The sequence below is a fragment of the Cucumis melo genome, chromosome 6 (assembly GCF_025177605.1).
Source record: "Cucumis melo cultivar AY chromosome 6, USDA_Cmelo_AY_1.0, whole genome shotgun sequence".
Lineage (NCBI taxonomy): Eukaryota > Viridiplantae > Streptophyta > Magnoliopsida > Cucurbitales > Cucurbitaceae > Cucumis > Cucumis melo.
The window spans coordinates 24,933,832-24,953,364 of record NC_066862.1 but is presented as its reverse complement, the minus strand read 5'-3'; positions in this window follow the sequence as shown (position 1 = coordinate 24,953,364).

Genomic DNA, 19,533 nt, shown 5'->3' with positions numbered 1-19,533 from the left:
TAAGTTCAAAATAAGTGTCAAAAGAGACACGAGTTGTTTTGAGACTGGACCATTTTTTGCTATCAGCAAGGGTAATCATTCCAACATTGGAAAATTCACCAGAGGGATCTATAAATAGAGGAATCAAGGTTATTTTGAAGTTGCTTTTACCCTAAATTTCCTAAGAAAGAACTGGAGGTATATCTAAGGATTTGAGACAAGGAACAAACTTATTTTTGGCAAGGATTTTGAGAAGTTTAAGGGAGCCTTTTTGCCGAGAAGGATAGGTTAAGAAGCTAGTTGACTGTGATTGTGAGTGGTTCTCCTTACAAATGTTTCTCAAAAGGAAAAGAATTTCTAAAAGATATTTGAATCCTTAACCCTATTTCTATGGAAACCATGATGATGTTCCTTTTATTGTCAAATTTTCAAAATGTATGTGTGATAACTTGTAAAAATACAAGTTATTAAAGCCTTTTAGATAGGATAATGAAGTCAAAACACATCGCTTATGTTGTAAATTCATAAATATTCAGAAATACATCATGCATAAAGCCTCCATGCCTGTTTTACCACATTTTTAGTGTCTTAACGCAGGAATAGGAACAAAAGAATAAACTAGTGAATAGCAGAGGATCTCATGTAAGAGCTACGTGAGAAGAGCCCATCTGGCAAGTACAAGTGCTAGACGTGGATCTACGTCATCACGGAAGGAAGATTCACTATAAGACAAGAATGGTAGTTAGGGGTGATGTTACTTGACAAAGGCTGCATTCACTACTAACATGATCAGAAGAATAGAAGGTCGAAAGTTACCTATAAAAAGATTCCATATCTAACAGAAAAAGTGGTTGTCTTCTAGAGAAGTTAGACGTCTAAATGGATCGCCCAAAAGGCCTAAATGGGCCAAAACTTAAAGAAGGGTGGAAAGGAGTAGTTTTTCCGCTGTCTGTAAAAGCCATTCTTCTTCTTCCTCTCCTGCTCCGGTCAGTTTGTAAGTGATAGCTTAAAGTTCGAGTAGAGAAGATGCCACTTTCCATTTCCTCTAATTTGTAATGTGCATTTCTACGCTTTCCATTTTTGTATTTCTTTGCAATGTATTTATTCTAATTGTATAGTGGCATATGGCCTACATTCTTTAATACATTGCATGTTTATACCTTTCAAGTCTATCACTTCTTTACTCTTCATCTGTGAATGTATTATATGTAGTTTGGTCATGTGATAAGTTCTTGATAAAAGCTATAAGCTAAGCATCTTATCAAGGATATGGCTATAGCTTATAGCTTTTATCAAGGTAAGAAGCTTAGCTTATAGCTTTTATCGTGTTAGTTGAGCTATAACCATCACTTGGCCAATGTTATTGCTAACTACCTGAGAGGGAAAGTAGCAAGGATATGGCTAACACAAACAAGGAGGAGTTTGGAGAAACTCCATCTTGGCAAGATAACTTCCATCATTTGTATCTCGAAAGGAGAACAAGTGTGGGTATTTGGCGATGAGAGGTTGTCACCCTTAAAAGAAAAGCTTTATAAGTCTTGTAAATGAAATCTTCTGGATATATCTTGCTTAATCAAGTTTAGTCATTAGCATCTCAAGAGGCGAGTATGTTTGGCGTTTAAGACAGCGAGAGGTGCTCGCCTTAGTGATAAATTAGTTAAATGAGATACATTGAATCGAGGCTGCCACATGGTTTAAACGCATAATGACACAGAGATATTTCCTTCACTTTTTCTTGCACAAGTTAGTTCACATCCCCATCTAGCTTCCATTCTTATTGCCCTTGTACAAATTCTCTAGTGTAGATAAGTAAATATAGCTTAAACTTACTCTACTTCATACTGTATAGATGATTCTTTTATACCGCCCGAATGAAGAATAGACCCTATAACTAAGCTTTGATATCAATTCCCTGTGTTCGACCTTGGATTACCCAGAAAACCTATTGTTTCGCTTATACTTACGAAAGTTGTAGAAAAACATGTACTCAACGAAGGCTTAGTAACTACGCGAGAATGCGAGACATAATGAGCATATAGCATGCGACGACCGTACCTCATCACATAGCATAAGATATGGACACACAGAACACTAAGCACTAAGTCCGAAGATCCACTTCAGTGTAACACATGAATGAATAGAAGATCTCAAATGAGGTAATAAGCTACTCATGCAGTATAGTGTGTGAACTTCCAAGAGAAAGAAAGGTTTGAAAACCAATTCCTCTGAACCTTATATGGTAAATATGCTGTAACATGTGACTTGTCATGTACATTATTGATGAGGTTAGTATTATTCAGAAAAAAAATGCTTAGGAGATATTAAAAAACTAAAATGATAATATCTTTGTACCCTATGCGATGTAATGCCCTATCCATGTTGTGTGATATAGGATAAGATGCTCTATTCTTGCTATGTGATTTGGAATAGAATGCTTTATTCTAGTTGTGTCATCTAGAATATAATTCTCTATTCATGCTGTGTGATCTTGAATAAGATGCCTCACACTTGCTCTATGATCTAGTATGGGATGCCCTTTACTTCCTGTTTGATTGGGCATTGGAAAACGCTTTATACATGAGGGAGTTTATGGTATTTGTCAAATGCATTGAGATTTCTCTACTTGACTGTAACCTGCGAAAAGAGTGTGGTAAATTCTTGAGCCAAGGAGAGGGTACAAAGGTGTAGTTGAATATACGAAATAAATCTGTGAGAGAAACATTAAGCATGCGAGAGGCATACGAGTTATAAGATTGTGAAAACTGATTTTCATTTTACTATAATGTCTGATTTGGCAATTGAGTATGTTGGAATAAAGCAAACTTGATTGTATTTAAGTTGTTTGATAATATATCCCACTTACTACGCATTTTTATCTAACCTTTCAAATGTGTTGTTTTATTCCCTCCCTCCACACCCTAGGTAGCGAAGGACATCCAACATTGAACTTGTAGTCTTGATCGCTTACCGTGCCATGTCAATTGCATCATATTGGTAGTGGCCACTGTCTACTCGCATAGCATATAGTAGTTAGGCGAGGGAAGTCCAATTCTTGTTGTGTCATGTTTATTGGTTTTGTGACAGATATTGTAAAAGTACTGAATGTACCTATATTTGAATTATCAATGAAATTCACGATCATTAAGTCTATATTCTGCACTAAGCTTCTTAGGATTATCTTTTTATTTTACTTACTAGACGTTCATCCCGATTACTTGACGAAGAGGTCTCATAGGATGTCTAGGTAGTCGCGTCTCCAATCCATCGCATAGCTTCTTAGGAACGATCTTAAGTATAGTCATGCATATAGAGTCATGTGAGAGTACATGAGTCAAACGTATTAATGCGATATAGAAACTATGACACCATGAAGAAGGCAAGGATGAGTCAAGCAAGCAACAATAGATGTTCCAGTTACTAAGAATGCCAATAGAGCGCAAACATTTGATGAGGTGTTTAGTAACCCACATGATTCAGTGGCAAGAAGAGCCGAGGAAGGCATGTTTGATTGTTTCCCTCAGAAGTTAGACAACAAATTTAGCATCGAGAGGTTAAAGGCATTGGGGACAGCGACCTTTGCTGGAACCACTAATCCAATAGATGCAGAGAAGTGGTTAAGTTTTATTGAGAAATATTTTGGGGTGATGGACTGCCCTGGAGAGGGAAAAGTTAAATTGGAAACGTTTTTGTAACAAGATAACACCGAAGACTGGTGGATTCTTTACGTGGCAAGGGTAGGCGGAGAATGCCTCATTCATGGGAAGAATTCAAGAAAGCTTTCAAGAATAAGTTTTACCCTTGTTTCTTCTATGATGCAAAGAGAAATGAGTTTATGAGTTTGGTTCAAGGCGACATGAACATCGTAGATTATGAAAAATGATTTACCAAGTTGGCTAAGTATGCTTTAACCTTTGTAGTTGATGAGCCAGACAAGTGCAAGCAGCTTTGAAGCAGGCTTACAGACTGAAATTAGTGCACTAGTTACAACCAATGTTGATTGGTACGCTTTTTTTAAACTAGTTGAAACTACCATGAGGTTTGAAAGATGCGTGGTAGATGAAAAAAAAATTGAAAAAGAACCCTGATAGTCAAAGCTTTAGCACCTTGAGGGGTGATGAACAACGCTCTGAGACCGGGTGTCAAGCGCTAGGCGTCCAACAAAGAGGAAACTTCAAGACTCGTTCTCATGATCCCTTCAGTTCCAGGACGAGTTATAGAGAAGGATTTCAAAGGAAAAATCACGATCAAGGAAAAGGAGGTACCTCTGTATGGATAGAGAATGTGCCTCAATGAAGGCCAACTGAGGGCAGAATCCAAATTTGGAGGAAATGAGTGGCTTTCGAAAGAACTGTTTCAGTTGCAGACAATTAGCGCATTTTGTCAAATATTTTCCAAATGTAGGAATTCAGGGTATCCTACAAACCGTGTCGCAATTGGTCAACAAGCCTTACCAACAAGACAAAACTGAAGTCGAACCTAGTGGAGTCAAAGGACCTGGAAGACCTAAGTCACAGGGAAATGTTTGTGCTATGACTTAGAGTTAGGTCAGGAATAACTCTCACGTAATCCCAAGTTTGTTGATGATTTATAATTCTCCTACTTTGATGTTGTTTGGTTATGGGGCTACGCATTCTTTTATTTCTCTAATGCATTCTAAGACGTTAAACAATCGGATACAACCTTTAGAAAATGGATTACTAATTAGCATTCCTTCTAGCGAGGTGTCCTTAGTAGATCTAGTATGTAGAGATTGCGACGTATTGAGAATGTCGCAATGAAGGTCGACTTGTTTCTGTTTGAGCTTGATGAATTAGATGTGATCTTGTGAAGGGATTTTCTCACCAAGTACCATGCTGTATTGGATAGCTTCAATAAGGAGGTAGTATTAAGAGACCCTAGAAAATTTGAAATAAATTTGTAGGCAATCAGAAAGTTAACTTGGCAGAGATCATATTTGTACTTAAGGCAAGGACGTTGATGAAGAAAGGGCATACTACCTACCTGGCACATATGTAGATACACGGGCATGAGAGATGATCTAAGCAAAGTGCCTATTGTTTGCGAGTACTTAGATGTATTTCCGAAAGAATTGAGTGCATTGTCGTCTAAGGGAGAAATTGAGTTCATAATCGAAGTTGCACCTAAGACCACACTGTTACACGAGATTTTTGGAGAAATTTGATTCGTGGAGTTCAACTTGTGTTGATTTGATGCGATGTGGTTTGATCTCTAGAATTTGATCCTCTAATTCTCTCTCGATTGGATGCTTACGCTTGATTTGAGGAAGCGGGCGGGACACGTGATATTCTTGAAGTTGCAGTTCTTGAAGAAAGCTTGTATATTCAAAGGAACTTCAATCTTAGAGGGTGGTTGGCTTCAGGAGTTAAGAAGTCTTCCGGCTCTTTGGAGAATTCTCTCTATACCTTCTAAAGTAAAAAATTTTCAACCCTTACAAATGAAGAACTTCTCTAATTATAGAGTTCTCTGGTGGGCCTTTATGGACTTAGGGCTAGTTGATCCATGGACCAGACCCATGGACTCAACCACATTAGTTTGGATCATATTTAACCTTTAGGCTAAATTAAGGTTATTTTTAGACTTAATTGAATTTTATCCCAAATAAATAATATTTAATTGAATCAGAATAATTGATTTGATCAAATTTTCGTAATAAAGACATACGACATCATCGGTATTGACCAATTTATGTATTTAATTTTAATTTGGGACACAAACCAATTTTTAGTTAATCTCAAATGTAATTATTTTAGTAAATGACGTGACCATCTGTGATTGATTTCAAAATTTCTTATTCAACAAATGCCTTCTTTTCGAGATTTATGCACATATATGGGTAGGTGAATCTCGAAAAAGATAAATTTGAAATCCAAATATGAGCTTTTTTTTGCTCAATTTGACATATCAAATTACAAAACTATGAATTTAGTATATGAGTTTGATTTAAATATGAAATAAGAGTTTGGATATGGCTAATCCTTAATTTGAGAAAAGTTCAAGGTTTTATCCCCAACTTACTTTGATTTGAGGATAAACATTTAAATTTGATTTTTTTTTTGATAAAATTTGGAACTAACCAAATTTTAATTTTGAGATAAGGATGAGGTTTCTACTACTCTAATTCTTCTTGAGGGTGCACAAGCATTTGAAATGACTAATTTTAATTTTAATTTTGAGATAAATAGGAAACCTCAATCTTGGAATAAAGTTAGATTTATGGCTTCAATTTAAATTTGAGATAAAAAGAGAGGTCATATATGCAATTAATTTGACTTGGATTTTGAACCCAAAATTTTAATTTTAAAATTGGGGGTAAAATCTAAATTTTGAAATATTTAAATATACTTATTTATCCCAAAAAGTAGAATTCGAGAGTTTATTCAAAAAGTAAAATAACATAAGATAATTGAATTTTATTTTTATTTTTAAAAAAATTAAAAAATTAAAAAATATTTAAATATCTCGAAAGTGAAATCCGAGATTTTATTCCAAAATAAAATAACATGAAATAATTGAATTTTAATTTTATTTTAAACAAATTTTAAAATTAAAATATGTTTAAATGTCTCAAAAGTGAAATCCAATATTTTATTCCAAAATAAAATAACATAAGATAATTGAGTTTTAATTGTATTTTTTAAAAAAATTAAAAATTTAAAAAATGTTTAAATATCTCAAAAGTGAAATCCGAGATTTTATTCCAAAATAAAATAACATAATATAATTGAATTTTTATTTTATTTTATTATTTAAAAAATATTTAAAATCATTCCAAATCTTATTAGATATTGGACTTGTTGGCCTTATAAATAGACTCATACCTTGATCATTCTTTCCTCAACAAGAAGAACAAAGGTACGAGATAAAAAAAAACTTCTCTTCTCCCTCTCTTTTTTTTTCTTTTTTCTTTTTACTTTTTACTTTTCGTCCTTTTTTAATTTTCTCTTTTTATAAGAATTAGAGTTGTCGTGCCTCTCTTTGCTTCCAAAAGCGTCTTCAAAAGGTGAGGATTTTTTCTTCTTCCTTTTTTCTTTTTGTTTTTTTATTATTATTCTTTTCTTGCAATCATTTGCAGAGGTGACTTCGTCGTCAACGATCTAACTTCTACTAGGGGACAATCGAGTATTTTCTATCAGATCCACCATGCTTCATCGCCAGCGATCCAACTTCTACTAGGGGACAATTGGGCATTTGCTGTTAGATCCACCACCCTAGTAGAAACGATCAGGCATTTTCATTCTGCTTCGCCGTTAGCGATCCAACATCTACTGGGGGATGATCGGGCATTTGTCATTAGATCCACTGTCTTAATAGGAGCGATTGGACATCTTCGTCGTGCTTCGCCGTCAACGATTCAACTTCTACCGGGGGACGATCGGGTATTTGCTGTCAGGTCCACAATGCTAGTAGAAGCGATTGGACTTCGTCATGCTTCGCCGTCAGAGATCCAACTTTTACTGAGGAACGATCAGGTATTTTTTGTCAGATCCACCGCACTAGTAGAAACGATCGAGCATCTTCATTATACTTCGCCATTAGCGATCCAACTTCTACTAGAGGATGATTGAGCACTTGTTGAATAAGAAATTTACAAACCAATAAGAAATTGCCACATTATTTACAAAAAATAATTTTATTTGAGATTAATTAAAAATTGGCATGTGTCCCAAATTAAAATTAATGACATAAATTGGCCAATTTTGATGATGCCACATGTCTTTATTATACAATTGGATCAAATTATTTATTTTGATTCAATTAAATATTATTTACTTTGGCTAAAATTCAATTGAACCTTAAAATAAGCTTAATTTAGCCAAAATATTAAATATGACTCAAACCCATGTGGTTGAGTCCATGGGTTTTGTCCATGGATCAATTAGGCTTAAGTCCATAAAGGCCCACCAGATAACTTTATAAATGGAGAAGTTCTCATTTGTAAGGGTTGAAAATATTTTACTTCCAAGGTCTAGAGAGAATTCTCCAAAGAGCCAGAAGACTCCTTAACTTCTAAAGCCAACCACCCTCGAAGATTGAAGTTCCTTTGAAGATACAAGCTTTCTTCCAGGACTCTAACTTCAAGAACGTCACGGACTCCACTTCCTTAAATCAAGTGTAAGCATCCAACCGAGAGAGAATTAAAGGATCAAATTCTAGAGATCGAACCACATTGCATCAATATTTAGAGATCGAACCACATCGCATCAAATCAACACAAATACAACATCAAAACAAGTTCAATTCCTTGAATCCAATTTCTCCAAAAATCTCGTGTGACAAATTGGCACGTCTAGTGGGACATATCTACCTCTTATCTTTCTCTCATCATCCAAATCTACAAGCAAACTAATGGCACTAGGAAAAGTTGCATGCAAAGCTACTGTCGCAAATGAAAATTACACTACACCTATCGTCCAGAGTCATTCAAAGGGGATCATGCAAGAACAAGAGCAAAGTTCTGTCCTCACAAAGAAAAGTTAGGAACAACTGATGGAATCTCCTAAAGGCGGGATCATCATCAGAGAGAATCCTTTATTCAACCTAACTATACGTCTTCTTTTGATCTATCAGAGAAGGAATCACCCCTTGAAGTAGTGTCTGTCATGATGGCTAATGTAACAGTCGGGACCGTTATGGCTGAGATGGAGAGGAAAAAAAATTTCTAATGAAAGCTGTCAAGGAGCAAGATCATGAAATCGTCACCTTGAAAGATCAAATGAAGGCTTGTGAAACTGTTGAGTCAAGCAAAACTCCTATTGTCAAAGATGATGATAAAGGAAAAGTTGTGTTACAGGAAAACCAGATGCAACAGTCCATCTCTGTCGCCTTCCTATTAGTCCAAAAACTGCAAGATATGATCACAAGCTCCATAAGAGCTCAGTATGAAGGACCATCACAAACTTCTTTCATGTATTCCAAGCCATAGGCCGAGAGAATCAATGACCTGTGAATGCTTGTTAGGTACCAACCTCCAAAGTTCCAACAATTAGATGGAAAGGGCAGTCCAAAGCAAACACATTGCTCACTTTGTTGAGACATGCGAGAATGCAGGTTCAAAAGGAGACCAACTAGTCAAATAATTCGTTCGACGCTTGAAAGGAAATTCCTTCAAGTGATACCGATTTGGAGCCAAAAGTTTTTTACAGCTGGAAATTAAGTTCTTCAATTAATTTTATGGCACTAGGTGTGTCGTCAGCATGATGGAGTTCACAAACACCAAACAGTAGAAGGGAGAGTCAGTCATCGACTACATCAACCGATGAAGAGCTCTAAGTCTTGACTGTAAGGATCGATTGATTGAACTGTCTGTAGTGGAGATGTGCACCCAAGGCATGTATTAGGAGCTTCTCTATATTCTGTAAGGAATAAAACCTCGCACATTTGAATAGTTGGCGACTCGTGCTTACGATATGGAACTGAGTATTGCCAATAAGGGAGCAAAAGATTTCTTAGTTTAAAAAATGAGGAGTGTGAAAAATTAAATCAATGATACTAAAAAGATTGCAAATAGTGTCATAAATGAGTTTATAGTTGTTCATGATACTCCATTGAAATCTTTCTCTAAAAGAAAAAGAAACAAAAATTGAAAGAAAGCATGATGGCGATGAAAAGCAATGCCCAACTCTTAGAGAAAGACAGGAAAAAGTTTATCCATTTCCTGACTCTAATGTTGCAGACAAGCTAGAGCAATTGATAGAGAAATAACTTATTCAACTGCCAGAATGCAAACGACCAGAGCAAGTAGGAAAAGTAGATGATCTTAACTACTGTAAGTACCATCGGATCATTAGTCACCCTATTGAAAAGCGTTTCGTGTTGAATGAGCTGATTCTAAAGTTGGCTTGTGAAAAGAAGATCGAGTTGGATATTGATGATGTAGCTCAAACGAATCATGTTGCAATCAGGATGACTTTAAGTGTTCTGCCTTCAATGTTGTTTTATGAGCAAAAGGAAAGTTTGATTCAATTTGGGACTTTCGAACCTATAGTTGTCTAATTCCTACAAAGGATCATGACGACATACTCCCAAAACGAGTCTGTTAAGGATGATGGCAAAGGATGTATAGTCGTGACTCATCGAAAAGAAAGACAACCAAATTTCATTCAAAGCGAGTAGTTATTCCATCAAAAGCATGCAAAAGGGAGCATCTCCCATGAAAAGAATGTGAAAAGAAATAAGAAGATGCAGAAGCTAAACCTATCAAAGAAAAAGATGTGAACTTCTTCTGACCTTGACGGTTGATAACTTTGACAAAATTCCTCCCAAGAAACTTCCTTGATGATCATCTAAAGGAAGTATTAGAAGTCACTACATGTTATGTTAGCATAGTAGAAGTCGACAAGAATTATGCATCTTTTGAAGAAGTTGGCAATTCAAATGAAATTAAGCAAAGGACTTCTGTCTTTGATCAAATCAAGCCTTCAACTATTCGATCTTCAGTCTTTCAAAGATTGAGTATGGTCACGAAAGAAGATGAAAATCAATGTCCAACGTCTACTTCCACTTGAACTTTAGCTTTCAAAAGACTAAGTATTTCCACATTGAAAAAAGATCGACCTTTAACACTTGCTTTTGATCATTTAAAGATGACAAGCGTTCAACGTGAAAGAGAGATGAAAACATTGAAAGAAAAACTATTTCATGAAGAAAACAATGATGACCGTAAAATTCACAGTCGTGTCCCATCACGCATGAAGAGGAAGTTTTCGGTTGACATAAATTCAAAAGGTTCATTGTCGTTGAAGCCAAGGCTTATTATATTCACCAATTCTACAAACAAAAGAGGTAAACAAATCCTTGATTTAAATATGAGCCTAAACTACATGATGCTCCTAGCCTACAAGAGTTTAGAAGGTGAATGGCAGTAAAAAAAACTCAGTTGAATTACATTTTGACTTAATCCCTATATTATAAAGGATACGTAGGCAGCTTAAGGGAAACTTTAAGTTCAGTCCAGTAAAAAAAATTAATTGAACTACGTTATGACTTGATCCCTATATTATAAAGAGTACGTAGGCAGCTTAGGGGAAACTTTAAGTTCAGTCCAATAAAAAAAAGCTCAAATTGAACTACGTTATGATTTGATCCCTATATTATAAAGAGTACGTAGGCAGCTTAGGGAAAACTTTAAGTTCAGTCCAATAAAAAAAACAGCTCAAATTGAACTACGTTATGATTTGATCCCTATATTATAAAAGGTACGTAGGCAGCTTAAGGGAAACTTTAGTTCAGTCCAGTAAAAAAAGTCAATTGAACTACGTTAGGACTTGATCCCAATATTATAAAGAGTATGTAGGTAGCTTATGGGAAACTTTAAGTTTAGTCTGGTAAAAAAAAATCAATTGAACTACGTTATGACTATCCCTATATTATAAAGGGTATGTAGGCAGCTTTATGGAAACTTTAAGTTCAATCTAGTAAAAAAAATCAATTGAACTACATTATGACTTGATCCCTATATTATAAAGGACATGTAGGCAACTTAAAGAAATTTAAGTTCAGTCATATATTAAAAAAAAAAAAAAAAAAGAAAGGAAGAATAGGCTTTTGAGCTAGGTCATAATTAAAGTGCCATTTATCACGAAGGCTACCAAACAATTTAAATATATATAAATACCAATTAAATGAGAAAAAGAAATGACAAATTGCATTCAATATGAGGAAGTGAATCAAGGGGTCTATTTAAGTTTATTACAAATTTCTTACTCAAAAGTTAAAATAGCAAAAATGGATAAATAAGAGGAGGCAGTGAATCAATGGGTTTATTTAAGGTTCTTCAGCTCCTCTAGTGTGTTTTCTAAAGATTCACGAAGAGCTGACAACATTTTTGCATCAGCATCTCCAACGATAGGGGAACATTCGAGTTTGTCAATTTTCTTGCAAGTCTTTGAAATGACATGCTACTTATGCTTCAGCAACATGTCATTCTTGGAAATTATGCCAGAAAGTTTGGTGGACTCTGTCCGTACTACTTTTAGCTTTGCTTCTAGTTTAGCCTCCTTGGCGGATAGTCGTGCAAGGCAATGTCGGATGGTGCTTGTCTCCTTCAATATACGGTTCTCATCAAGTCGCAGAGTCCTCACAAAACCTTTTGTCTCCGTTAGTTAAGCATCTTTAGTTGATTGGAGTAAAATGCAGGAATGCATTTGAATATGGTTCTCGACACCTTGGAAATAACCACCACAAGCTCTCTAAAAAAGGTAAAGTTGTTGCTGCCACTAGTCATAATTGTATCAAAGATCTTACGCATTTCTGGTTCATGCCTACTTACTTGCTCAAAAGAGGTACGAATGATCTTTTGTCGTAGGCTTTCCCACAAAGTTATGGCAATCTACCGTCGGAGATCAAAATTAAGTTGTTTGCACAAAAATGAGAAATCACAGATTCTGTGATAGGTTTTGTTCCTTCCACTCATTGAGGGGACCCCTTGAACACAAGAGGACGAGTGGACACAACAATTGCACCTATAGGTGTCTTAGAGTTTTCACTCATTGAAAGGACTTCTGGGCTCACCATCGGCTTTAAGGTTCCTTCGATGTTTAAGACATGGTCACCTAAAGAGGACTGAAAAATAGTGTTAACAATAAAAAATGAGATTAAGAGTGAAGGGGTACATCAAAAAATTAATGTAATAATAATAAGAAGAGATGAAAAGAAACCATGGGGGAGGTGATGTCAAAAAACTGTGCGAAGTCAGAAACTTTAATAGGAGACTTTTCATCATTAATTGATTGTTTACCAAGCCTTTTGGATATCTTCCAATGACGATCATCATTGTTGCTTTGACTATCTTCAGTATGTTTAGAAGGGCGCTTGTCGGTTGTCAATATGTGGATGTCCTTACTCACATTGTTAGTGCCACTTCTAGCAGGAAGTTTAAATCGTGCAGGAGGGGTCAAAGTAGTCACCAGACATTTTGTACCTTCCTCGGGTCGTTCCTCAGTTTCAAATTTTGCACTCCTTCTTGGAGGTAATCACCGTATTTTGCAAGCCATCAGACCTTATAACACGAAGTAATATGGTTGCTTAGGTTGAGGGCAGGCGCAGGAAGATATACTTGGGAAAGTGTGTTCTCGCAAACACAAATCATCCAATAATAACATATGTTGGCAAAATCAACTTTAGGAATTTTCACGTCTAAATCATACGACACGTCTTGATAAAACCCAAGCTACCAGCCAAAGTGACAAAGGACTATAAGGTTCAATAATCGTAGACGATCCACACTATGAGGATAGAAAACAAGAGCGAATGCTTATAAAGAATGAAGCATTCCAATTAATTAACATCCTATTATCCGTTAAGAGTTCGTCTTTATTCTTTGTCTGAAGACACGTGTGCCATGACACATACTTTTCCTTGTGAATATGCATAGGAGCCTCAAGATTAGTATAGTATTTGACCCCACCTTCACCAGAAAACTCAACCATACATGGACTCCTAAGACTCGTAGGGGCCTTATAATGAGTGTTGAAGTAAATAGCAAGCCATCTATGAACATAGTGAAGAGGAAAACATGCATTGGAATGACCAAGTGACGAAGTAGAATCATGAATCTGGCGTAGGCCGCTATAAATATTGGCTAAAACAGGGACAGTATGGCTAAAGGTGTAGCCTTCCCCCATGAGACTAGCAACTTGAAAGACCTCCGGACGAAGGAAAAGTTGTTTGTCAGGAAACACAAACACACACAGCCAGTAAGAGAGAAATGTTGCTAGATAGGTTTTGTCCTTGTGTTCTTCTACGATGCCTAAATCAAGGAACAGATTGAGTTCAACTTTAAACCAGTCATGACGTCTAATGGGAATTCCATCTAAATTGTGTGTGTATTGAACGAGGGCGAGAAGTTTTTTTTTTTGGGTTTTGAGCTGGTGGCTTCAGATATTTTACCCCAAATCGCGTAATCTAGAAAGAGATCTATTCGCTCACAGGCATTTAAGAGTGATCCATGGGTTGAGAGGCAATGTGATAATAAGCTACAAATAAATGCTCACAACTTTTTGGACATGTGTCAGACGATCCTAATAAGTCTTGATATCAGGGAATGTTTTCTTCATAAAATCTACCTTTAATAGGGAGTTCTCCTATCACCAATAAGTCCCATAAGGAGATAGACATCTCACCAGCTAATATGTGAAGGGTGTTTGTTGAAGGACCCCGTGCCTCATAGAGAGGTCGAACAATGTCACTATTGTGATCATATGTGTATAGGGAGGCCATCATAGCATCGAATAGACAAGCTCTCTTTAGTACCGCCGTATTTCTAGTAATGGCAAGCTCTAACCATTTTCAATAATGAGAAAGATAGTAAAATTCTCCATGGACTTTGAGCACAGTGCCCTAACGAATTTTTAGGTTACTTATAATTCAACGAGACAATGTTGATTTTTGCTTTTCATTTGAAGCCTTGTTATGGATCAAGGATTCAAGGAACCAAGATGTTAAAGATGGATTTGGATTTATGGACCGTTCCTTAGCCCAATGAGGCAAAAGAATGAAATTGTCTTTGGGTATTTGAGAGTTCATGATATTCTCAAATGCCCTTTCTCTCACAGCGAGAATGACCACACTCTCTAACGATTGGTTTTCATCCTTTTGAATAATCAAACACCTTTTGGTCAAATCAGAATACTCAGTGAAGTGCACCATGGAAAAAAGTAGAATTCGTGCATAAAAGAAGCGAAGCTAAAAAACATAATAAAAAAATATATCGAAGATGCCCGATCACTCCTACTAGAGCAGTGGATCTGACGGTAAATGTCTGATTATCCCCTAGTAAAAGTTGGATAGCTGACGGTGAAGCATAACGAAGATGTCTCATCGCTCCTACTAAGGCGGTGGATCTAACGGTAAATTCCTGATTGTCTCCAATAGAAGTTAAATCACTGACGACGAAGCATGACGAAAGTATCCAATCGCTCCTACTAGGGTGATGGATCTGACAGCAAATGTCTGATCGTCCCCTAGTAGAATTTAGATTGCTAACGGCAAAGCCCAACAAAGATGTCTGATTGTTCCCACTATGGCAGTGGATCTGACGACAAATGCCTGATCGTCCCCTAGTAGAATTTGGATCACTGATGACGAAGCACGACGAAAATGTTCGATCGCTCCTACTAGGGTGGTGGATCTGATGGAAAATGTCTGGTCGTTTCTTTGAAGTTGGATCGCTGACAGGAGAGTCACCTATGCAAACGATTGCGAATAAAAAAAGAATAAAAAATCCTCACATTTTGAAGGCACGTTTAGAAATAAAGAGAGACACGACAACTCTACTTCCTATAAAAAGTGAAAATTAAAAAAAGGACGAAAAGTTAAAAGTTAAAAAAATAGAAAAGAAAAAAAAAAGAAAAAAGAGAGAGGGAGAAAAGAAGTTTTTTTCTCTCATACTTTTGTTCTGCTTGATGAGGAAAAAATGATCAAGATATGAGTCTATTTACAAGGCTAACAAGTCCAATTCCAAAATAGAATTTGGAATGATTTAAAATATTTTTTAAATAATAAAATAAAATTATCTTATGTTATTTTATTTTGTGATAAAATCTCGGATTTCACTTTTGAGATACTTAAACATATTTTAATTTTTTAAGTTATTTTTTAAAAATTAAAATTAAATTATCTTATGTTATTTTATTTTGGAATAAAATCTCATATTTCACTTTTGAGATATTTAAACATATTTTAATTTGGGGTCTTTTAAAAAATATGACAAAGCGGCAAAATATTTATACCGTAAAAAACAATTCCGAAAGAAGAAAAAGCCCATAAGCCCACCATGGAAAATACCAAAAATACCCCGTCAACAATGCACGCATAATATATATGGTACATGATCATTTAGATTTTGCTATTGTTTGTACACGACTGTTTAATTTGGTTACGTTCAAATTTGGTTACATGATTCTTTAGATTTGAACCCAAATCTAAACGATTTTTTTTCAAAATTTGGTACATGATCGTTTAGATTTGGCTAAACAAGTTTTTTTAATTTTTTTTGTATACGATCGTTTAGATTTGCTTACATGATGATTTATTTTTTTTACACGATCATTTACCTTTTTTACACAATCGTTTACATTTGGTTACTCAAATCTAAATGACTTTTTTTTAGATTCTTTATACACGATCTTTTAAATTTGGCTATTTTTTGTACACGGTCGTTTAGATTTACCCAAATCTAAACGATAGTTTTTTCAAATCTTTTATATTTATATTTAGCACACGATCTTGTGAACAACCAAATAAAAGTTTGAAAAGAATATATCTTTTATATTTGATACACAATCTTGAACCAAATAACAATTTGGAAAATAAGAAGAGGGAAAGAAGAAAGACGAGGGAAAGAAAGACGATAAAATTTGCATATAATAAAATTCGCAAACGAAAAGGTGAAGAAAGACGATAAAATGGAATGACAAACATAGAATATTTAAAAAATGGCTAACAATATGGGTTTGCTACACGAGCGTAAATATTTTACTCGTTTGTTATATTTATGAAAGTTTCTCTTTCAATTTTTTTATTTTTTTTAAAAAATAAAATTAAAATTCAATTATCTTATGTTATTTTATTTTGGAATAAAATCTCAGATTTCACTTTTGAGATGTTTAAACATATTTTAATTTTTTACATTTGTTTTAAAATTAAAATTAAAATTCAATTATCTTATGTTATTTTATTTTGACATAAAATTTTGAATTCTAATTTTTGAGATAAATAAGCATATTTCAAAATTTTAAATTTTAAATTTTACCCCCAATTTTAAAATTAAAATTTGGGTTCAAAATCCAAGTCAAATTAACTTACATATATCTCCATTTTTATCTCAAATTTAAATTGGAGCCATAAATCTGACTTTATTCCAAGATTGAGGTCTCCTATTTATCTCAAAATTAAAATTGACCACTTTAAAATTAAAATTGGTCATTCCAAATGCTTGTGCACTCTTAAGAAGAATTAGAGTATGGTAGAAACCTCATCCTTATCTGAAAATTAATATTTGGTTAGTTCCAAATTTTATCCCAAAAAATTCAAATTTAAATTTTTATCATCAAATCAAAGTAAGCTGGGCATAAAACCTTAAACTTTTCTCAAATTAAAGATTGGTCATATTCCAACCCTTATTTCAAATTTAAATCAAACTCATGTACTAAATGCTCATTCTTATTCCAAGCTGGCCATAACCCACTTGAACTTCACCCATCCATATATGGCCATAAATCTCAAAAAGGGGCATTTGTTGAATAAGAAATTTTGGAATCAATCACAAATTGTTACGTTATTTATTAAAATAACTGCAATTGGGATTAACTAAAAATTGACATGTGTCCCAAATTAAAATTAAAGACATAAATTGGTAAATTTTGATGAAGCCACATGTCTTTATTATACAATTGTATCAAATTAATTATTTTGATTCAATTAAATATTATTTATTGAGCTAAAATTTAATTGAGCCAAAAAATAAGCTTAATTTGGCCCAAAGGTTTTATATAACCTAAACCCATGTGGTTGAGTCTATGGGTTTGGTTCATGGATTAACTAGGCCCAAGTCCATAAAGGCCCTTCAGAGAATTCTATAAGTAGAGGAGTTCTCTTTATTTGAAAGGGTTGAAAATTTTTTACTCCAAAAGATCAAGCGAGAATTCTCCTAAGAGCCAGAAGACTCTTTAACTCCTGAAGCCAACTGCCCTCGAAGATTGAAGTTTCTTTCAAGATACAAACTTTCTTCTAGGACTCCAATTCAAAAACTTCGCATGCTTCGCTTCCTCAAATCAAGCATAAGCATCCAACCGAGAGAGATTCAGAGGATCAAATCAAGCATAAGCAATATGAAGGAAGACTCTGCTTTATATAAATTTGAGATGAATTCCAGGGGAGCAATCGATTTTCTTCAAGAAGATTCTTTCATAAAATTTAGAGGAGCCTGAATGTATTTGTGTGACATTTTAATTAAAGAAGAATTGATACATATAAGAAGGAAGTACCTTATTATATTGATTGTAATTCAACTCAGTTGATTCTTATTAATATTGCTTATTTGAGCTATATCAGCTCCTAGACGTAGGTGACATTCACCAAACTGGGTTACCAATGTTCTCTGTGTTATTTTTCTTCTGTAGTTTACTTAACTATTCCTATTATCATTTACTTCAGAATTAATTAAAAGAATTTTGATTATCTCATAACATTTTTCAATTGGTATCAGAGCAAGGTTGGAAGTCGATGGAGATAATAAGAAAAGGTCCTTCTACTACTCGTCCCCCTGTACTGGATGGCAAAAACTATTCATATTGAAAACCACGAATGACTTCGTTTCTTAATTATCTGGATGGAAAGGCTTAGAGAGCTATTATAGCTAGATGGGAACCACCAATAGTCACTGTAAATGGTAAGTAGTTCCAAAATCTGAACTTGATTGGACTGATGTTGAAGAACAAGCCTCTATGAGAAATTCCAGAGCTTTAATGTTATTTTTAACGGTGTTAACTTACATGTGTCTAAATTAATCAACTTTTGTAATTCTGCCAAAGAAGCTTGGAGAATCTTGGAATATCAAGACTATAGCTGGGACATCAAAGTTTGAAGCACAGAAGATGTCTGAAGAGGAGATTATTGCGGACTATAATGAGAGAGTTCTTGAAATTGCAAATGAGTCCTTTAATCTTAGAAAGAAGATGCCTGAACCAAAGTTAGTGCGCAAAGTGTTACATTCCTTACTTGGAAAGTTTGATATGAAGGTAAACGATATAGAGGAAGCTCATGATATTACTAAATTAAAACTAGATGAACTCTTTAGATCTTTAACTATTTTTGAGATGGTCATATCGAACAAAGATGATAAGAAGGGAAAAGGTGTTGCATTTAAGTTTGTGTATGAGGAACAAACGCCTGAACACAAGTCCACGAATGAAATTAATGTGAATAAGCCTATTGCCCTACTGACAAAATAATTTTCTAAAGTTGTCAAGAAATTTAGAAATATGAATACTACAGGAACTGGAGTTAGGAAACAAAACTCATTTCGTAGATGAGACAAAAATTTCAAAAGAAAACCTGAAGGAAGAACATTCAAGTGTAGAGAGTGAGGACGCATTGGTCACTATCAGGCTGAATGCCCTACATATCTGAGGAAGCAAAAGAAGAGTTTTTGTGTGACATTGTCTGATGATAGTGAAGAGGAAGATGATTACACCAATGCCTTTATTAGTAGATTCACAAAACATGATTCCTTATCAGAGGATGAGGAGTTAGAAGAAGCTAAAGAAAATCTTTCTTCTTATGAACAGTCGTAAATTAAATGGGAAGAAGATTCAGCTGCTCGAACTATTTAGAAAAAAAATTCAAGATTTATTTGAGGGAAATCAATGGCTGTTATCAATCATATCCACCTTAAAACAAAAATTGAAGGAGGTTTAGAGTGAATATGACCAGGTGGTGAAGTCTGTCAAAACGTTGAATTCTGGTTCGAAAAGTCTTGATCAAATCCTTTACTCAGGACAATCTAGTGCAAACCGATTTGGTATTGGATTTAAT